The 22,535-nt window shown below is 46.7% G+C and overlaps 1 protein-coding gene across 3 annotated transcripts in view; it reads right to left on the bottom strand.

The window, feature by feature from the left end:
• Window positions 1-4,472: 4,472 nt before the first annotated feature.
• FHIT (fragile histidine triad diadenosine triphosphatase) overlaps window positions 4,473-22,535 on the bottom strand; it is a 1,493,627-nt gene continuing 1,475,564 nt past the window's right edge. Inside the window, exons 9-10 of one of the 3 annotated variants that reach the window (XM_057555632.1) lie at window positions 10,100-10,132; window positions 4,473-5,696 (exon numbers count right to left, since the gene is read on the bottom strand). The gene's annotated coding sequence lies outside the window, so the exon portion shown is untranslated. Of the gene's footprint in view, window positions 5,697-8,684; window positions 8,969-10,099; window positions 10,133-22,535 lie in introns of those variants that run through there. The other 2 variants (XM_057555631.1, XM_057555633.1) reach the window with 2 other exon arrangements.

Genomic DNA, 22,535 nt, shown 5'->3' with positions numbered 1-22,535 from the left:
TAAGCAACATCATGGATGTTCCCATTTGCTAGTTTAGTCACTTTAAGTGGCAGTGAAAGCCCAAGGACTTGAACGTAAAGCAAGTCAAACATGGCAGTTTTCGCCATGCCTTATACTGATGTTTAAAGTCTCAAAATAATATCCTTTAAATTTCAGCAAAAACAATTCTCATGAGAACCTTGCTGTGCACATACAAAGGCAGTTGACCTTTTTGGGATATTCACTCTCAATATTTGAGCAAGCAACATATAACCAAAAATATCCACGGCTATCCCACTATCATCCCCTGCAAATTCTCCTTCAGAGATTTCCCAGATCATAAAGGGAGGCATTGGTGCTGAAATTCAGTGATGAGAAAGCTCCTTGAGCCTCTGGGTCTCACCAACTTAGAAACATGGCTATTTCCTCCAGTTGTAGATGTGCAAGTGATAGCAGTTCTTCTCCATCTTGAGCAGAATAGTTTAGTGATGACTGCTGGAAATCATATTAATCAATTGCTGTTATGAGCTCAGAGTATTTACAGCATTTCAACACCCAGCTTTGCGAAGAAATTACCCATTTCCACCTTCATCGTCCATGGGTCCAGCCCTTCCCACAAATGGAAATGAAAGATGATTTGGGAGGGAAATAAAAGCTGGCCCCAGGGGTGTTTCAAAGAAGACATGGAGAGCATGAACTTTGTGATGCACCCTAGAAAGTCTTAGATTGACATTCCTGTGGCATATTCACAATCTGTTGCTCAAAGGTCTCTCTGCCGCTGTTGACTTTTCTTGGTAAGTTAATAGAAGTGAAGCCACTCTGCACTCTTATTTGTCCGGACTCCTGGCTAACGTTTTAGATTAAGATCAAAATTTCAAAGTCTCTTCCTGTTTCTGAAGTTGCCTTAAGTCCGGTTTTAAGAGAGGTAACATGCTCTAGCCTGGCCCCCAAGCCCCTGCCGAGGAAGGTAAGGTAGGTTTACACATGTGATCCGCATTCTCATAAGGGGTATTTCAGTAAGAGGGATGGTGAGGTGGAAGGGCTTGGAAATGGCCGTGGGGTTGAGACCAAGCTTTGCCACTTTCTAATTTTGTGACTTTGGGTCTCTTCTTCCTCCCACTTAAGGTAATTCAGTGAGATGCCTTGGAAGCATGAGGCAACTGTTACTATCTTAGAGGAGAAAGAGTAGCTGCTGTGCTGGGCTGGGAGCCAGGAAGCCTAGACTTCGCTTCCGCCCCAGAGAACTCACTCTGGGTCTTGGGAACCCGCTTCATCTCTCTGGACTTTGCTTGCTTCATTTTCAAAATGAGACGCTAGGATCAGGCCACCCTGCTCGTCGTTAACTTTACCCATCCTGTTTGAGAAGTAAAGTTGTTTTCCAGTGGGTGGGGATGGAGGTGGCGGAGCAGCACAGGTGTTGGAATCAGTAACATGTGATCTCAAGCTCTAGCTTCCCTACTTGTAGCAACACGGCAGTGGGGAGATACCTAGCTAGCATCTCCGTGCCTTCGTTTCCTCCTATGTAAAATGGAGATCATGGTGATGTCTTCCTATAAGGCTGATGTGAGGGTGTAAAGGCAAAGTGCTTAGCACAGCCTGGCACATAGTAAATGCTTGTAGTACTTCCCCAAGGCTGCCTTAACAGATTATGGCAGAGTTGGAGGTTTAAAACAACACACATTTATCATCTCACAATACTGTAGGTTAGGCATATGACCTGGGTCTCATTGGGCTAGAATCAAAGTATTAGCAGGGCGGTGTTCTCTTCTGGAAACTTTTTTGGGCTGAACTGTGTTCCCCAACATTTATTTGTTGAAGTCCTAATCTCTGGTACCTCAGAATGTAATTTTATTTGGAGATAAGGTCTTTAAAGAGGTGGTAAAATTAAAATACGACCTTTAGGGTATATCCTAATTTCTAATCCAGTCTGACTGGTATCCTTATAAAAGAAAGAAATTTGGATGTACAGAGACACGCCAGGGATGCGTGTGCACAGAGGGATGACTGGACTATGTGAGGACAGAGCAAGAAGGTAACAACTACAGACTCAGAAGAGAGGCCTCAGGAGAAACCAAACCTGCTGACACCTTGATCCTGGACTTTAGCCTTCAGAACAGCGAGCAAACAGACATCTGTTGTTTAAACCGCCCAGTCTGTGGAATTGTATTATGGCAGCCCTAGCAAACTAATATAGAACCTCTTGGGGGAGAACGTGCTCCTTTGCTCTTCCCAGCTTCTACAGTTTGCTTGCATTGCTTAGCTTCTGGCTCTCTTGCTCCACCTTCAAGTCCAGCAACAGTGGGTCAAGTTCATCTCATACTGCATCGCTCTGACACCTTCTGCCTCCCTCTCCCACTTTTAAGGACCTCTGTGATTACATTGTGCACACCTGTCTCTTTCCTAAGGTCAGTGATTAGCAGCTTCGGTTCTATTTGCAAACTTAATTCTTCCTTGCCGTGTAATATAACATGTTCACATGCTTTTGGATTAGCATGTGGACATTTTTGGGGGACCATTATTCTACCTTCCACAGTGTTCAGTCAGTTTTAGCTATTGTATGGAATAGAACTTTGCACCAGTTTAGCTTGCTTTACTGACTCCAGTACTGGAATGGAAATAACCAAACAAAAAATTAAATTTCACTGAGTAGAAACTGGGGAATCATGCTCATTCTATAGTTTGTCGTTGCTTTCTCCAGTACAGCATGAGTTCCTGCTGACAGAGTACTCCTGGTACACAGAATACATGATGTTCCAGTGAGCTGAAGTTTCAGCATACTGATTCAGCTGATATTTCTAGCAAATTGTTGACCTAGTATTATTTTTTTTAAATAAATTTACTTATTTATTTATTTATTTTTGGCTGCATTGGGTCTTCGTTGCCGCGTGTGGGCTTTCTCTAGTTGTGGCGAGTTGGGGCTACTCTTTGTTGCGGTGCATGGACTTCTTATTGCGGTGGCTTCTCTTGTTGCAAAGCATGGGCTCTAGGCACACGGGCTCAGTAGTTGTGGCTCATGGGCTCTAGAGCGCAGGCTGAGTAGTTGTGGTGCACGGGCTTAGTTGCTCCATGGCATGTGGGATCTTCCCGGACCAGGGCTCGAACCCGTGTCCCCTGCACTGGCAGGCGGATTCTTAACCACTGCGCCACCAGGGAGGCCCCCTAGTATTGTTTATTTAGGGGTTTTCTGGTCTCGGTAGAATGGTAATTCAAGCTGAGATTTGTCATACCACTTCTAACAGATCTGCTTGTTTTACCTTTAGAAAAGAAAGTTTCAGTGTTTATAGGGGGACTGAGGTTGTGTAGTTTCCACTGCATATTTGGCCTCATGTGTCCAGAGAAACAAAAAGCTTAGAGCAGAAAACCTGATAACTATATCCTTCAAACATATTTTTCAGGCACAATAACAGAAACCGAACTAAAAGTACTGTAAAATGAAATGGGAATTTATTAGTTTGTGCAACTACAACACCTTGGAGTAGATCTGACACTGAGTTTGGCTCAATCCAGGGATTCCACAATATCCTGAGGACTGGGAATCTCTCTTATCTCTATGCTTTGCTTTCATGACCTCACTCCAGGGAGGGACTTCGTTCCAAGGAGGGACCTCTCAGTACAGTGGGCCCTGGCAATTCCGGGCTTAGATGAGCCTTACGGCCAGCAAGCCCATTGCAAAGAGAGCTCTTCCATCTTTAAAACCCAAGAGGGGCTTCCCTGGTGGCGCAGTGGTTAAGAATCCGCCTGCCAATGCAGGGGACATGGGTTCGAGCCTTGGTCAGGGAAAATCCCACATGCTGCGGAGCAGCTAAGCCCCTGCGCCACAACTACTGAAGCCCGCGCACCGCAACAAAGAGTAGCCCCCGTTCTCCGCAACTAGAGAAAGCCCGCGCACAGCAACGAAGACCCAACACAGCCAAAAATAAATAAATAAAATAAATAAATAAATACATTGATAGTAAAAAAAAAAAAAAAAAAAAAAAAAAAAAAACCCAAGAAGATCTCCAGGGTTAGTTTCTCTGGATCAGTTTGGGTCATGGGTCCTTCCCTGAACCAATCAGTCTGGCCAGAAGACATAATGCAAGGATTGGCCAGGCTGAGGTCAAGGCCACCCTGGAGTCCTGTGACAGAGGGAGGCATCAGCCTCAGCCCAAACACAGGGATGGAGAATAAGGAGGAATGGTTCCCAAGGAAAATCAAGGTGGCATTTCCAGAAAAAGGAGCAATGGATACATGTACACAAAAATAACCAGCCTCCACTCTCAGGTGAGGTTATATTGTTACTGTGGAGAATGGAGCTTCTTATGTCTGTCTTCTGTCTTATTTGGGCACCAGGCATCCCTTGCTGGATGCTGGATGCTGGGTGCTGTGTGCTGGGTGCTGGGTGCTGGGTGGGAGCCCACCCACCCAAAAATTTATAGATGCAGGGATACAAGACACATAGCACCAGTGGATTTGAAATAAAGTTTATTAATTATATATAAACGGCCAAAGGATTCCCTGAGAAGGGCTCAAGTTCTGTTCAGAGTTAAGTAAGCAGAGGGGGAGGGAAGGATCAGGTGGCCTCAGGTGTTCATAGTGCGTAGTGGATGGGCCGGGGTTAGTGTTCCCCTTAAGGCTGGGGTTCCAGTGGCTTGAACTTCCCTGTGAGGCCCGAGGGAGGGAGTGCCCAGAGGAAGGGCAAGTCGTAACGGGGAAGGATGGGGCTTAAAGGTAATCAGCAGTCCAACCTCAAAAATGGACTTAGACTCTTGATTACAATGTCTTACTCTACTTTGAGGAGAAAACCTATAGAAGTCAGGAGTTCAAAGTCCTGCCTACCCCAAAAAAGCCTGGCCTCCAAGCGTTTGTTTCTGATCAGAGTTGAAAACAGATAGTGTGGAAATCTCCACACTGCCTCCTGTTAGTGGATCTTATGATACACATAGGGAACAGACATGCTTTGCACATGTAGGTTTCAATTAATAAGCAGCAACAGTGCATCTTTTCTCAGAAGAAAATGGCTATGGAGATAATGCAATAGATACCATTAAGCTTGGGTGGCTGTACGCTAGGCATGGTGCTAGGGTTGCCGTTCATACAAAGATAAATAGGGCGTAGCGTGCTGTCCACAAGGAGCAGGTGAGGTAGTGCCTGACATCTGTGCCCGGGTCCTAAGAGCTGCAGTGTGAGTGGGGCCTCCAGGTTACATACAGTGGGGTAGGAGGCGGCTACAGATGCCGTTTCTGACTGAGAGGGCGTATTGCTACCAGGGAATGCTTTATAGAGGTGATGTTCAACGTGATCCTTGAAACACTAGAAGCATGTTTATGGTCTGAGACTTGGATGTATACAGAAAGGACAGGTGAAGAATGATCATAATATCAATTATATGACCATGCAAAAAAATGGAGTGCTACGCTCCACAACGTGATGGAATCTTACGGGGGTTACACTGTGCGAAAGAAGCCTGATGCAGAAAAGTTCACGCCACGTTATTCGGTTCATATGAACTTCAGGGCCAGCAAGGGTCATCTGTGAGGATAAGTATCAAAGTAGTAATTTCCTCAGGATGGATGGAGGTGGGTACTGACAGGGAGGGGGCAGCAGGGAGCCTTGGGGGTGGGGAGAAGGGCTGTGAATATTCTCATCTTGGCTTGAGAGGTGGGTTCCAGGGTGCAAATAAGTAAACATTCAAAAACTGAACATTTCAGATGTGTCACTTGGCTGGATGTGCATTTTACCTAAAGGAAAAGGACAGAAAAAAAGAGCATCATAGTAAAAGTCACACGTAGGTGCATGTGTGAATAATGGCCCCTGAAGGATGTCCACATCCTGATCCATGGAACCTGTACGTACGTGACGTCGCATGGTGTGAGAGACTTTACAGACTGTAATTAAATTGAGGATTTTGAAATGGAGAGATGACCCTGGATTGTCGGGGCGGCCTGATGCAATCACAGAGGTTGTCAGGCGGAGGAGACAGGACAGTCGAAGGCAGCAGCAGGAGGAGATGGGAGGAGAGGAGGAGAGGGATGTGCTCTGAGGAGGGATGCAGGGGCCATGAGGCCAGGAATGCAGGCAGCCTCTAGAAGCTGGAGAAAAACAAGGAAGCAGATTCTCCCCTAGAACCTCCAGAAGGAATGCTGGCCCACCAACACATTGGTGTTAGCCCAGTGAAACTGGTATCAGACTTCTCCCAGAACCGTGAGGTAATAAATTCACGTTGTTTGCGCCAGCAAGCTTGTGGTCATTGGTGACGGCAGCAACAGGCAACTCGTTGTGTATCACTTGCCAGACTTACACCCTTATGCTCTGCCTCATCTCAGTTCCTCTGCGTAACTGCCCTTGGACTGAGGCCAATGCCATTATTTATACTCATTCTGCGAAGGAGGAAAGTGAGGTTCAGACAGGTCTGTTGCCCCCACCCCCCGCCACTGCCTCCAGCCAAGCAAGTGGAGAAGCTGCCCTTTGGGCCCAGACACCAGAGCTCCAGGTCTTCATCGCTCAGCCCTGCACCGCCGAGCGGCGGGGGGGTGGAACAGCTGAGCTGCAGAGGTCGAGGTCTGTGCCCCATGGGCCATCGCACGCTGCCCTTCTAGTGGCTTGTTCTGCCTGCAGAGCTCGCAGCCTGGCCTCCAGCCTTGCATGGCCGTGAGGCAGAGGTGGGGACAGCGGGCTTGCTGTACCAGCTTTGGGGACTGGAGACTTGCTTCGGTGCCGTGGCGAGCAGGTGAAGTATTTCACTTGTGCCCACTGGGCATCGCATTTCACAAACACGTGTTAACTAAGTTCACTAAAAAACTAAGTCTCCCCGGTTGTGCTGCACTGAGCTGCTGCCGTCAGCTCTGGCGTGTGCACACATGCATGTGTATTTGGCTGTGTGTGTGAGGGAATTATACCAAGCTATTGGCTCTGTCTCCCCACATCTTTGGGACTCTGGCAGACCCATCTTGATTTATCAAATCGGTAGTCAGAAGACAGTATTACAACCAGCCTGTACAGAGAATTCCAGCAACTAATATAACAGCCAAACCTGTGACATTGGTTTCCTGAGCGCCATATTTATCTCTCCTGAGAATAGGATAGTACTTGCCTGGTTAATAGCAGGAAACGCACATATTTCTCTCTGCCTTTCGGTTCTTTCATGTCACACAGAGTGACTCTGCTCTCTACTTTCCCTTTGCCCAAAGATCAGGGCAAACTGGTTAGGACTAAGGGCTGTAGGGACAATCAGAACACCAGCTCCACTTCATACAAGGTAGTAACCATGGCAGTTGCTTCCATATATAGAGAGAGTGTCTGAAAGAGGATGCTTTCATTCTTCCAAACCCAAAAAAGAATGTCAGATCTTTCAAGAACCTCCAAGATCATCTGGTCCCATTTCCACATTTTACAGGTGGAGAAATTCAGCCAAGGACAGAGGTGAGTAGGTAGATGGCCAGGAGAGAAGTGGGTGGCCATTCCAATTGTACGGACGACTGTCAATGCAAAGTTGACTGATCATGAAAAAAGGCTTCCCATCAGAAGCACTTCCGGTAGATGATTAAGAGCTATGATATGGTAATCATTTGAACAACTATGGTTATTAGTCTTATTTGCAGACGCAGTGTTCAATTATGCAGAGCACTCTAGTGCAATAGTCCCTTGGAAATTTCTCAGCCATCAGTGCAGAGAGTCTATTTTAAATGAATATATTCAGTGCTTTCCTCAGACCTACTTATCATACACAGGGGACCAACCACCCATGGAAAATCAGTTCGCTACAAGGGGAGGCATGGGAGCTTTAAAACAGTTCTTAATGCACAGTAGTCAACTAATTTCTTGAGAAAAACAGAGTTACCTTCTTGCCTATGGGGCTGTCCAGAAGGCTGTATTCAGATCTCCAAGTAAGCAGAGGTTAGTTTCTTGGCCTTGTTCTAGGGAACATCCCTACGTAGAGAAATCAATAACTCACCGTCCATGCAGCCCTCCTGATGCTCAGAAGCCGGTTTTATGTATTTATTTGCAACGTGAAGGGAAGCTGGCTTAAAATAAGCGGCTATAACAAGACCACAACACACCACGCACATACACCCAATTCAGTAACAGCATCCTGCGGAAACTCTTCTGGAAATCTCAGAACCCAAACCACTGTGTGGGACTTCAAACAGCTGTCAGAGCCACTGCTCTCACTATTGGAGCAGTAAACTATGTTTACCAAAATCTTCCTTTTTCTGGCTGAGTTGTCCCACATCTCTGCCACAGACTGTGAGCCAGCTAGCGCCTCTCTGAGGAGTCTTGAACTAAACCTCTGCCCACTTGGAGCTTGTCAGAGTTTAGGGAGGTTTGACCGTAGAAAAAACTGAACTGTGCATCCTACTTAGGACTGGGGGATTTTTTTTTTTTTTCAAAACAGCTTCCATAAAAGTGGCCCAAGTGGTATTGAGGGGTGGGGGACAGGGCTAGGGTTTGATCTCTCAGGTGGATAAAATGCACTCCATTGGTGAGTATGGCTGCAATGGAAGTCCAGAAAGCAAAGTTCTGGGTTTGACTTTGTGTCCTGGAGTGAAGGGTTTTAGCTACCTGGGCCCAGAGCCTGGAATGGTAAGCTTTCTAAGCCTGTGCTCTCAGCTAACGAAAAGGCAGTGCTTCTACAACAGAGTAATTAAGAGGAGCATTTTCTGCAGGTTCCTTTAAGCTTAGAAAGGATTCAGTTCAGTAAGAAGTCCACGAATAGGACCTCTGGAGACACCTCTTGAGTAGACCTGGATATGCACATGGCTTGTCCTTTGGATGAGCCCGGAAAGAAGTTTTAGAATCACCTTTACCATAAAGATCACCTTTATGATCTTTTTATATCCTCACCTTCTCCCTCTGTCAGCCTTGTTCCTTGGTCTGCCCATTGCATTCGGGATCCTTGAGTTTCCTTAGCAAGTGAAGAATGGTTGATGGGATATCTCCCATTGCCCAGGAGCTTGTCCACTTTATGGATATCCTGCTGAGTTTGGATGCATTGATGTAGTGAAATTCAGTCCTGGGGGAAAGCACGGGAGTACTTGTTATTCTAAGGACATTTTTTCAGTTCCAACAAGCACTTGCTCTGTCCCGTGGAAGAAGTCCTGTGCGCAGTGTCTGAGTCCCGCTTAACGTATGAAGGCGGCTGTGGGATAATGGATGAGAACGCTGCACTGCTGTTAGACTGTCGGCTCTTCACTTACTTGTTTATCCAATCAGCATATTCTTATTCAGAATTTCTGACGTTCCCCTTCGCTAGGTGCTGTGGCTATAGCATGAATAAGAGGGTCAATTCCTTGCCCTCGTAAGCTTGCATTCTAGTGAGGGAGACAGGGTAAACAAATACACATGATGTTTTCTGCGTGTGATGCGAGGGAGGGATGAAACAAACATGAGGATGACGCGGGGAGTCCTGGGGAGGGGCCTCAGCAGAGCGTGGGCAGAGAAGGCGTCCTGGAGGAGGCGGTACTTGAGCTGAGACCTGAAGCTTGAGGGAAAACCACCTAAGGCTAGAGTCAGGAAAAGAACAGTCCAGGCAGAGGACAAGAGCAAATATCAAGGTACTCGGGCAGGAGAGATCTTGGTATACCTGAGGTTATAAAAAGGAACATCCATCTAGTAAAGGGGGACCTTGCGGAGGACAAAGGAGAGCACAGTCAGAGAGGCGGGCAGGGGCAGGGCCTAGGGGAGCCTGGAGGCCAGGGACGGGCATTCGGGTTTCAGTCTGTGTGCAGTAGGGACCCTTGTGAGCTTTCAAGTAGGAAATGGTGGGCCCTGCTTGACAGCTTCTAGTGAGACTCTGGCTGGTGTGTGGAGAATAAACTAGAAGGAGATTAGAAGCTGGGAGAAGGGGCTGGGAGGCCGTCACCAAAGTCAGACCAGAGGGGACAGTGGTTCGGCCTCGGGCAGTGGTAGAGGAGCAAGAAGAGAGACAGAGAGATGGAGGGACAGACTCCAAGTCAGGGGCTGCGCTGAAGGGAGCTGATGGATTTGTGCTGGAGGGCGCCCCCATGCTGGCATAGGGGGTGGTATGGAATAGGTGCTCAGTCAAGGTTTCGTCTGCCGTGAACCACCGTTGAAGTTTTAGGCTCAAATTCAATCTTTGCCTCCTATGCACCTTTGCACTGTAGGGGAAGAAAAATAATTTTACCTCTATCCTTCCAGGTTGTTGGCTGAGACCCACCTGTAATAAAAAGGCAGATTAACATGAGAAAAAAAAAATAGAATTACATATGTACCTATGGGAGCCCCAAAGATCTGACACTCAAAGGCAGCCGGACAATTGAGGCTGATGTACTGTCCTGAGCGAAGGAAAAGGATAGGGGTCTGGGCTTCAAAGGGGGGCAGGCAGTTCACAGGAAGGTGAGAGGAGGAGATGTTTGGTAAACAGGGGTCCTCCTGGCAGGCAGGTAAGTGTCTCGGGGGAAAAAGTGATCTCTGGCAATAGCTCTCTTCCTGGTACAGGCCCCCAATCTAAATTCTTTTAGGCAGTTAAAAGGTTTTTCCTGAATCTGCTGGGTCTTGATTGCCTTCAGCTCCATGTGCCAGAGTTACATATTTTGGGGTGACAGCTTCTGCTACCCCGCAGGGCAAGTCCTCTAATCTCTCTCAGCGAGGGGTGGCAGGTCTGCAAGCCCTTTGTAAGCGGCCAGCCACCCAGATTCAGGGGACGGACATTTCTAGAGATGTCTGTGCCCGTACAGATTTGACCAGAGCCTCTTGGTGTTCACCCGCCAGGGCTTAAGTGCAGGTGACTGGGAAAACTTTGCATTTTACTTCCACTTGTAACCTGACTTTGAGCTTAACTCCCTGTGGGCCCTTCCTACAGCAGGAAAGCAGATAATTCTCCTTGACCTTCCATTATTGACTTTGGATGAATTTGTCCAGAAACTTGTCAACTCAGATGCTCATTTTGCTGCTGGACCAGAAGCTTTTGGGAACCAGGCAGGCTGCTACAGACCTATCTCAGGAAAATCAAACAGCAGCCTGGGGGCTCTGGGGGCTCATTCATCATGGAGAGCATTTGGGTATGTGGCTAATTATATGCTTTATTATGGATACTAATTTGTGCTGGAAGCTGCTACTGTGAGTGTTAGCATTTAGCTCTAGTTAATGAAGTTGAGTGGAGCATTCAATGTATCACTGAGCTCACAATCTCTCCTCTTGGCTGGAACAAGTTGGTGTGGGAAACTGAGGGGTGACAGTGTTGGGGAGAACACGTTCACATAGTGAGTTTCTTCCCTGTAACTCTGGGCTGTCACCCATGTTGCATTGTGCTTGTGCCACGTTGATGTGAGATTATTTTCAGTGGGATAAAACCCTGGGTTGTGTTAAGAGAGAAGTATCGGATTGTTGTGATTATTTATTAGCGTAATCACAAAGAGCCCCTGTGTGGACTCCAGTGAAGCCAACTGGAGACCTGTGGTTTCTTTCAAGACAGTCTTCATGTTTTAAGAAGAAGAAAAGGAAGCTGGCGTAAAAATGCATTCAGCGTGCCCCACTCAGCTCATCCCTAAGTTTAATCATCACTGATGACTTGCAAATACAGAGGATAAACACACTTACTTTTCACCTTTGCAATAAAGAAAATCAACTATTTGCTCTGCTCTCATTGGTGTTAAGAGGAGTTATGCATGTGAATCCCTGATACATCAATGAGATTATAGACTCCTGGGGGAGCCGTTTAATTTTTTACAGCCTTTTTTTTTTTTAACGTTGGGCTGAAAGAAGGAGAAAAAACCCTGAAGGTCCTGTATAAAGAACAACTTAGACTGACCTTGATTCTTAGGTATTCTTTCTCAGAGCCCAGCTCCAGAGACTGGGCAGCCAGGACGGTCTGGCAGGGAAGGAGTTGAGTTGCCCCGATGGGGCCAGTCACCAGAGTCCCACACCTGTTTTGCCGAAAACTTTACTTTCGGTTTCAAGTTTTGTAGGATTCTCTGGCAAAATAACCACTCTACACTCAGTTAAACAAGAATTTAGAGAGAGTTTATCGAATTAACAAAGGTTACAGTATACTAATTAAGAATAGTATAACTAACTAAGAAAGAATAAACAGAGGCTTATACATCACCGAATTGGGGAAGCACCTACATCCAGATCCAAGCAACGCTGGGAAGTCCCTTGAACAGCAATCTGGAGTCCCAGCTGGGAAGGTCCCGGCTGGTGCGTCCACCCCACGGGTGAGACTTCAGTTTGCCAATCGAAGGAGCCCAGCTTTTAGCACCAGGCCGCAGGCTGATAACAATCAGCCTGCGTGCAAGTTTGCAGCTCTGCTTATTGTCACAAACGCCTTGGTCTTAACTCGTAAGTCTTGGAATGTTCTTGATTCCCGGGGGCTGGCCAGACCCTCAAAGTGCAAGAAGTCCCACCACTTCCTCTCTGTCTTACCTAGTGGTCTACGATGTGTGCTGGCCCGGGTGTAGCTCAGCAGTTTGGTCTGCAGCCGGCCTTCGCGTCCTTGTCCGACCCGAGGCCTAGTGCCGCCTCTGAAGCCTGAACAAGACTACTTCACTAGCTTCCCCAGCACACACCTTCCAGAATGGCTGGTCTGATAGTTTGCCGGAGTCCTCACCCTTTGCCCCCACCCAGGGCTTCAGCCCTGCTCTTTGTCCGCTAATGAGAGTTGGCACGCCCTCCTGCTGCGTTGGGGTGTTCTACAGTCTTGTGCGGCGAGTGAGAGGCTGGCTTTCCTTACATACCTGCTAAGCATGCTAGGTGCTTGAAATGCAAAGCTTCACTCAGTTCTCACTATGGCCTCCCTCAGGCCAGTGATCCTGGGAGCCCCAAATCTCAGGTGAGAACAGCTGGAGAACACACAGCTGACAAGGGGAAGTGACTTGAGTCAGATTGACTCCCAAATTCAGTGTCCTAAACCCAGGTCGGCAAACCTTTTCTTTTAAGGGCTCTGAGGGCCACAAGTTCTTTGTCCAACTCACTTCTGTCCTTGTAGAGGGAATGTACCATTGACAATATGTAAATGACAGGTATAGTCATGTTGTGCTAAAATTTTTCTACGAAAAGATCGGTAGCCGGATTCAACCAGTGAGCCACAGTTTGCTGACTCCTGTCCCTAAATGCGTGCTCATTTTTGCTCCTCCAGGCTTTTTAGTGACGATCTTAGGCTTTGGAGTCCCATAGAGCAGGGCTCACAGCCAGCCTCTGCCACTTGTTTGCTTTGTTATGTCGGAGAAATCACTTAACCCCTGTGAGCTCGGTTTTCCTCATTTGTGAAATGGGCTGAAGGACATCCTAAGAGGGTAGTTGTATGAGGGAATGTGTGCGAAGCATCGAACACAGAGTTCAGCCTTGGGATAGCTGCTGACTCCCAGGAGAAAGAGTCAACCTAGGCTTGTTGTCTACAGTAGCTGTGCATTCAGACCAGGCCAGGAATGTTCTGGGTCCATGGGCCAGCTTTCAATCCTGTTTCTGTCTCCAAAAGAACAACTTGGCATCAGGGAACAAAAGTCAGAAGCTTACAATGGGAATTCATGCCCCTAAGATCCCAGGGAACGTGGGGTCCAATATTAAAGCATAAAGGAGGAAAGCAAGACATTTTAAAAAAGCTTTTTAGAGATGGTAAGAGACACAAAGAGCCCCTCACTGTTTTACACTTGTAAGGAGACCCCTGCTGGATTCCCAGTTCTAATCTGCAGTAATAAGAAGCCACAGGGCATCTGGTTCCATTGACTCACTTCCTTTTTTCGCTGTAGCCTCTGGCAGGAAAACTTGAACCAGCGAGGCACTTTAGAATTGGCTTCAGCAGGGACTTTGCTCTCAATCAGCTGCTGATACTGGAAACATAAAGATGGCGACATGACACAATTTCTGTTTTTCTTGCTTTACTTTTGATGCGGTCATCCTTGAGGAACCACAGTCATCAGCTGTGTACTCACGGCTCCCTGGGGTACAGAACCCTGGACAGTTAAGCCACAGAATTAGATTGAAGTAATGGCCATGGTGGTGATGCGAACACAGAGGGCCTGCCCCACAGAGGCAGGGTAAGTGGGATTAGGTCATTTTATTTAACGATGGTGTTATGCACGTTGATCTGTTTATTCCTTAGTCTGTTTTACTGATTTATTCCTTTCTCTCCTATACCTGCTTAGTAGCTGTTTAAGTAAATTTCTTAGCTCACATAATTTGAAAGTCCAGGGGTCTGTTGGCATCATGTATAGCTAGATCCAGGAAGCTCAGACCATGTCATTAGAGCTTAGTCTCTCTCTCTCCCTCTCTCTCTCTGTGTTTCCTCTCCTCCCTCCTTTTCTACCTGTATCTCTCACTCACTTATTCATGAAATAGATGAAAAAAGTTGAAAGGCCCCAGTGACAGTGACATGTCACAGCTGAGGTGCAGAGTTAGGTGGGAGTGGTCCAAGAATGTGCTGCAGGAGGAAACATCTGAATTTGGGATTATACCCCCAAGGAGAGGAGAGATCTAAAGCAGCGTTGTTCAGCCTGTGCTCTCTGAACACCCATAGAAGAGTCTCCTGGGCTTGGTTGTCATGATGCACTTTCCTGGGCCTTATCCCAGACCAACAGAATGAGATTCCCAGGGGAAGGCCCTGGGTTATGCATTTCTTTAGCAAGTTCCCTCTGGAACTTGTGCATTCCAGTTTAAAGCAATCTTAGGTGGAGCAGCTTCTCATTCTGCACAATTAAACAGTAAAAAGTAATCCGAGTCTGTACACTGAAGCTAGATCAGGAAACATAAAATGTATAGGGTGGATGCTTTAAAGAGTTTCCGGAACACTAATTCTGGAAGCCTGTTGGATCCCCCTACTCTCCAAACCTTCCTGAGTCGTGTACACAGACAACCCTGACTTAGGGGTGAGTTCTGCTGTAGACAGACAGCCTCCCTGAGACCCTAAAAGATGGCATTCTCTTTTTCATGCAGCAGTGCAGAAAGCATGGAAATCTGGTGAAGAGCTCATCTCTAGCTGGTCTTTGCTCTGGATGACTTGCCTAGAAAAAGGCCTAGTAGGTATGAAGTACCCAGGAAGTTTCCATGAGTTCCTTTCATCCATCATTGCAATTTTGGAAAAGGAAAGTGCAATGTCTCTAACTCATGTGCTCCTTGATCTTCCTGTTCTACGAGATTCTAGTGTGGGCTCTGAAGAGAGTTGGCTGGGTTCACCGTTCCTGCTCTGCCCCTTACAGGCTGAGTGACCTTGAATAAGTTATTAACATCCCTGAGCCTCAGTTTTCTCATGGGCAACACCTGTCCCACGAGGTGGTGGGTGAGGATTGAGAGAGAGAATGCATGGGAGGCACTCAGCATGATGTCTGACATCTGATAAGTACTCAGTAAACCTCAGCTACTATGATTTGACTGTCCTTATTCGTACTTGATCTGTAATACGCACAGAGAGGAGAAATAAGATTTTGATCTGAGAAAGCTATCAGGCTCCTACGTCTTTTGCAAACTAACATTGGGTCAGTAGAGCCTCAGGGAAGGGTTTGGCTTCTATTAGTTTCTCTGTTGGCCTTAATTACATAAAATTAATTGTAGATAATTATATAGAAATGATAATGAATATTTAGCTCATTTCCATCAGAGACTCAACAGAGCATGGTAGTTAAGACCAAGACTTTTGGGCAAAACAGACATAGGTGTGAGCCGGATTCTGTCACTTAACTAACTCTATGACCTCGGGCAAGTTATTGAACTTCTCCAGCCTCAATCTCCTAGTCTGTACAATGGGAAGAATAATAGGATTCATCTCACTGGGTTGCTGTGCGGATTCACTGGTTGTTGGAGGTAAAGCACCTGTTTGCTCCACGGAAAGAGCTTTACCATCACCAGCACCATCATGTAAAACGACTGTCAATGGGGGTGTCCGGGTGCTCCATGTACTGTATGGGGAGAGGGTTTTGCTGGGTCTGACATTTTTCTTATTTAAAATGGCCATGCAGTAAGTTTTTAAAGCTTATCACTATCTACATTCTTTACATCACCAAAAAGGGACTCTATCAGCCAGAGAAGAGAAGCCTGGGTTAGAAGAATGGGAGGAGGGGGATGTAGTGACTTTCTCAGGTTACTTAAGACAAGAGTGTTCCAGGATCTTTGGATTTGGGGAAGGGGGAGGGGTGAGGCATGGTACCAGACCCTCTTGCTGGATTTATTTCTCTTCCTCCCCTCCCCTCCCCTCCCCTTTTCTTTCCTTAAATGGATATGGAGATTTAGAGATTTTTCCCCCTTGGAACTGGGCCATCACTTTAGATTCTGGTAAAACACAGAAGTGCCCATTTGCTTCTTCCTGCTTATTCATTCTTGCAACAAACTACCAGGAGAACAGAGGAAAGTGCTATCAAAGGCATTTCTGTTCAAAGGAAACACTCCTCAGTGATCACTATTACCTTGGAAGTTTCTTCTGCTTCTTTGACAGTGTAATCATTTTTCTCGCCCTGATTTTTGTGCCTGTTTCCCTGAGGCACCTGAACCTGAGATAGTTTCCCCCTATTCAGGATGTGCCCGGTGCACAGGAAGCTGCAGAGGAGCCTCATTTTGGCTGATAGGGCTCAGCCGGGCCACTCACTCGCAGCTGGGTCTGAGTTGCCCGCAGTGGGAGGCAGAGCTCTGCTGGGGCAGCAGACGATTTTCAGGGGTCAGCAGACGAAACATCCAAAACACCATCCAGTCACAAGGTGAGAAGTTATTCTCTTTCCACTTCCCCATCAGTCCTCAAGGAGCAGGACTCTGTCTGCTGCTAGTGTGTTTTCACAGCTCTCTAACACTTCCTAACGTCCCTTTATAACGAAGCGAGAAGGTAGGCCTCAGAGGCAGGGCTCTCAGCAGCTGATTGTATGCAGTTAGAATTTAATAACTTTATATTCATCCTGTGGTTAGCTTCTATTTATGGCAAGGGATACTGGTTTTCCATTTGCTACTGTGATTGTTAAGTTTCCTTGAACACGTGTAAGTAACAGAGAACTGAGTAAAAGAAAACATATTAGGCAGATAACATAGGTATCATGTAGCTACAGCAAAAATGCCGAAGGCTGGGCAGGTTGTGAAGGACTGAAGTTTGAGGAAACTGCGCTTGGCGCAGTGACATCCCTTCCCTCTTTGGGGCTGACTTCCAACGTGGAGCCACTGTCTCTCGAAGCCAGTTGGCTCCGTGCATCAGTTGCTGAGCGTCTTCATGAATACACAAAGCCCAGCTCTCCAGAGGGATAAAGAGATGGTGCTGGGCAATATTTTTGTGTTGGTCTTTAGTTGTGAATGAAATAGCCCCGCCAGGCTCTTTCCCTGGGATAAGGGTCAGGGCAGTGGGGAGATGGGACTTCAGAGTTTGGTTGCCTTGGGTTTGCCTCTCAGCCAGGAAAGTGTCATCATAGATTCTGGATTCACACCATCTGGGTTCAAATCCAAATCCGAGATCTGGCACTTATTAACTGGGTAACCACAGACAAGTTGCACATCCTTGTGCTGCAATTTTCCTATCTGTAAAATGGGATGATAATGGAACTTACTGATAGGGTTGTTGTGAAGATTGAGTTAAAAATATAGAGTACCTAGAAAAAATGCCCAGAACATAATCTCATGGTAAGTGCTTAATAAATATTAGGTGCTATGATTGCTACTGCCGTCGTCATCATCGCCACCATCATCATCAATCATCTCTCCTTGTTTGTAAAACCAGGCTAGTATTGCCTGCCTCAAAAGGTCAATGGTCCACGGTTGATACAAAATGAATGCTGAATACCTGCCCCATCCCTTCTCCTGAAAATGTGAGACTGGTAGGCTGATAACAAACTTCCAAAGCTACAGATATATGTGGCTTTTACCCCTTACTTGATTTTGAACAGTAACATGACCACAGTGGGGTTTTTGAGGTAGCTGCTTCCCATACACCAAGCCACTGGGTTGCTGGATATACACAGTTCTGGGAGGTAGACGTGAATGTCACTCATTTAAAATGGTACCCATGCCTTATGATGGAGTTCTCTGACCAAGCAAGCCAAGCAGGGTCACGCATTTGTAAGAGTCCTTTTGCATAAGCGCATTCCAGCTATAGCAGGGGTGAGCTCCTCTTCCCTTAAGATAGAAACATTGACAACACGGACGTCAGCAGCTAGGCCCAGTTTTAAACCCATGCTGCTCCTCTCGTTGAAGTTAGCACCATTTTATTAAGTCGGTAGTGAGCTGTAGCCGCCCCCATTCCCTTTGTTCATCTACTATCCATCTAAACTAATCACTTAATTAGCCCAGGCAAGAAGTCTTCTGCAGTGTTAAATAACTCTAAAAACCTACTGGAGATGCTTTTGAGTGGCCTGATTGGCTTTAACTTGAAGTTTGTTACCTCTGGACTAGGATATGTTAAATGCAGGGCCTGGCAAACAAGCTGAATTCTGCACTAAGATCAAATTCTGTTTATTTGTAGGAAAAAAAAAAAATCATCCCTTTAGGCCAGCGGTTTTCAAAGTGTGGGCCCTGACCCGCCAGTAGCAGCATTATCTGGGAATGCGTCAGGCCCTACTCTAGACCTACTGAGTCACTGAGTCGGAAACTCTGCAGGTAAAGCCTTGCAATCAGTTCTAGAAGCCCTCTTGGTGACACTGATGGAGGTTAAAGCTTGAAAACCAGTGCTTTAAGCTGTGTCTTCAGATTATAAACTTGTCTGTTTTCTGGCAGAGAGAAGAAAAAAAGGAAAGGATGAAAAAGGGAAAAAGAGGGGAGGGGCAGGAGAGAAAATCAGAAAGATGGGTAAATAAGACCTGAGCAATCTGGATGGGAAGTCTGTTTACTAAAGTATGACCTTGGACCAGCAGCATGGGGCTCATTTAGGAGCTGGGAGTATTATTCCAGAGCCTTCCTTAGGAACAGTGTGGGAGAGGGATATGGTCACCCCCGGCCAGGGTGACTGGGTAGAATACACAGAGAGCGGCCAAACTGCTGCTATATTGTCCAACGTGTGAGGGGACAGTGGGGCATTTCCAGGTGGAATAAGAGTACAGGAAAGCCCCAGTTGCTCTCAGGGTCCCCCCAGGATGGACACACAGAGGATACTTAGTAAATGCTCTTTGACTTGACAGAGACTGAACCTTAGTAGCCTACATTGAGTTTCCCCAGCTCATTTTGATCTGGAGAAAGTAGGTGGGTTTACTGGGCCTGGTCTGCAGGGAAGAGCAGGAGATGGTCTTAGGGCATCCACTGTGGCCCCTCCCCCTGACTTCTGCGACACAGCTCGGCTCAGGGGAAGGAGCCCCAGGCTTCAGGACAGGGACACCCATTCTTTTCTTTTCTTTAAACTTTGGGTTTATTTATTTATTTATTTATGCCTGTGTTGGGTCTTCGTTTCTGTGCGAGGGCTTTCTCTAGTTGCAGCAAGTGGGGACCACTCTTCATCGCGGTGCGCGGGCCTCTCACTATCGCGGCCTCTCTTGTTGCGGAGCACAGGCTTCAGACGCGCAGGCTCAGTAGTTGTGGCTCACAGGCCTAGTTGTTCCACGGCATGTGGGATCCTCCCAGACCAGGGCTCGAACCCGTGTCCCCTGCATTGGCAGGCAGATTCTCAACCACTGTGCCACCAGGGAAGCCTGGGACACTCATTCTTAAGTGTGTGGCCTTGAGCAAGTCACAAACTCTGTAACCTTCAGGCTCACTCCCCCTCTACAGAAGGAGGATAACAGTTCCTTCCAGCTGTTTTTGCTCAGCATTGTCGCACCGGCACCTGTACATACAGTACTTGGCACACAATAGGTGTCAAATAAGTATTTGTTAAGTAAAAATAAAAAGGAAGGGAGGAAGGAAAGAAGGAAGATTGGTTGATTTTTGTGAGGCTTGTATGAAATAACGCTTTGAAAATGCCTAGCATAATTCTTGGTACAAGGATGTACTGTAAGTGGTATCTATCATGATGAGGAGGAGAAAGAAAAATCGATTCAGAAAGAAACCTTCAGGTGCCTAGAATTGGGCCTGTGTCCTTGCTGAGCGTCTGGCCCTGCTCCTCCCACTCTGCCCTCTGCACCCCACACTTGCTCCACTTTCCAGCTTTACCTTAGGGGCCACCCCACTTTGGGCGCTGAGTCCATAGCCTTCAAGTCCCATGCGTAGTAGGTGGTCAAAATGATCTTAGAACTGAAGTGAGCTGCAAGTGTGTGGCCTGGCTTGAGGGGGTGTGGTGGTTCCAAGTGGGACTGACACATTTTCAATCCCTGTAACTAAGTAATTACATGTCAATTAGTTTATGTTGTTTTATTTCTACAATAGGTAATCATTGTTGACCTTTTGGTTAACACATTTCCCGCATAGTCATAGTAAGCATTTTTAGTAATACCCTTCCCATATGTTATTAAGTTATAGAAATGCCATTAGTTGCCTTCATTTATATGATTAAAGGGATGCTCTCGTCTTGAGAATGTTTGGATAGTCCCTGCCTTCCCTTAACTACCCCTCCCCCTTCCCCTTTGAACATCAGTACAAAGGACCAACCTGCCAACTCAAGAAAGGAGAGAAATTGGAAATGGTATTTATTTTATTTGCTGAAAGTCCTTGGTTATCAATTCTTCTCCAAAGAGCGTAGGTTTTGGGAATCAGACCTGAGTTGATCCCAAACCCACCTACTATCAACTTTGTGACCCTGAGCAAGTTACCTAACCTTTCTGAGCCTAAATTTGCATCTATGTTCTATAGGGATCTTGTTTGGATTAAATAGCATTTGCAAATGTATCTACAATAAATACACACCAAAAGTTAGTTTCCTTCTTTCACCAGCAAGTCGTGCAAGCATACCCAACAAATACAGACCATCGTAAAAAGTAAGTCCTTGCCCAGACCTTGGTTGCAAGCTTGGACACAGAGAAGGATGGACGGGACAGGTTTATGTTCATTCAATGAGACACACAGCTCCTTCTCACAATCTGAAAGAACTTATGGGGTCCGAGAAGTATTCTTCTATAATTTGGGGTCAGCTGTGGTGAAGACAATCATGGGGAAAGGTCCTTTCAAGCTCCTTGCCAAAAATAGAGTATCGTTCTCTTCTACCTTTTGGATTTTGATGGCAGGTGGAACAGTAAAGATAAGGAATGGGCTTAGAGTTTGGAAAGTGAGTACTCAGGGGTCATCAGAAGATGCCTTCCTTTGGAATGCTGTCAACATAGAGAGTGCCTGCTGCACTGACGAGCACAGCACTGGAAATGGACCCCATACACACATGCAGTGATCCACTGTTTACTGTAAAATGAGCAACTCTCCAGCTCTTGAGCCAAACAGCAGCAGCTTAGTGGGTGTTTGTGCCCAAGAAGAAATCAGAGAGAAAAAGAAGGCTACGCCAGGGACACTGTTCTGACCTAAGTGTTGTTCTCCATTGCCTTTTGTAGTATCTCCATGCAGAGCAGACCCACCTTAGCAAATGTTGTCACAGTCGGTTTTTCCCTGTTAGTATGGGTAGGCTTTGTTAGTTCTTGAAACACCTCTTAAAAGGCACTGTAAACAGTCCCTGTTGGGTTACTGTGACTTCCAGCTAAGCTTGGGCTCGTGGGGCTGGCCTGGAGGTCAAGCTTCAGGGCTGCCCTTCTCACCCACGGCCTCCACACCCTCCCAACCACGGCAGGGTTACAGGAGGGCACTGAACGGAGGAGATCCATGGGAGGACAGGCAGAAATGAGGCTCCTGTAGGGTTTTAATTGCAAAATGGAAAACAAAACTGCAAGTAGGCTTCCAGTATGGCTCAGCTAACTGTCTCATCAGTGACTGTTTATTTACTTCCTTGACCAAAAGCCAATGAGTGAAATGTGGAATTAGCCCTGAAGGCAGGCGCCAGGGCTTCTGGTGACATTTGCTACTGAAACTGAGCTGGAATCAGTCTTTGACCTGCTGGGGATAAAAGAAATTGGTATTTTTAGGGCTCTTCTTTGGACCGCAAATCGGCAACCCTTGAGCTGGGGGAAATTACCAGTATTTGCCATCTTCCCTCACCGGCATTTTATCCTCTGAACACATCCAGTTCAGATTGCAGTGCTTTTTACTTTCAGCTAGGCTTGGGAACCGGAAGACTTCCCGGTCTCAAGAAGGCATTGCCAACAATGAATAATTCAGGCTTTGGCAAGGACATACAAGAAGATTGGAAACCAGATGCAGTTCAGTCATGCTCAGTCTGCTGGCATATCCTGTATCGGAAAAACAGTCAAAGCAGTGGGTTGAATGGTGGCCCCTCTGTAAAAGCTATGTCCATGTCAAATCCCTAGAATCTGTAAATGATATCTTGGATATGGATTATCTGAGTGGGCCCTAAATCCAATAACAAGTGTCCTTATAAGAGATGCACAGAGGAGAGACACACAGAGAGGAAAGGAGGAGTGTGAAGAGAGAGGCCGAGATTAGGATGAAGCTAAGGAACTCCAGGATTGCCAGCAGCCACCAGCAGCGAGGAGAGTTTCCCCCCAGAGCCTCTGCAGGAGCCCAGCCTGGCAGGATTGTGGACGGCTGGCCTTCAGAAGTGGGGGAGGACACACTTCTGTTGTTTTAAGCCACCTAGTTCGTGGTGATCTGTTACAGCAGTCACAGGGAACTAACACACCCTATGTTGGAGATGGTGCTGGGGTCAGGGAGTAGCCCATAAGCCAAAAGAGATTCTCAAGGAG

This window comes from Balaenoptera acutorostrata, chromosome 10 (genome assembly GCF_949987535.1).
Source record: "Balaenoptera acutorostrata chromosome 10, mBalAcu1.1, whole genome shotgun sequence".
Taxonomy (NCBI): domain Eukaryota; kingdom Metazoa; phylum Chordata; class Mammalia; order Artiodactyla; family Balaenopteridae; genus Balaenoptera; species Balaenoptera acutorostrata.
Note: the sequence above shows the minus strand (reverse complement) of the source record. Positions and strands in the feature narration are given on the sequence as shown.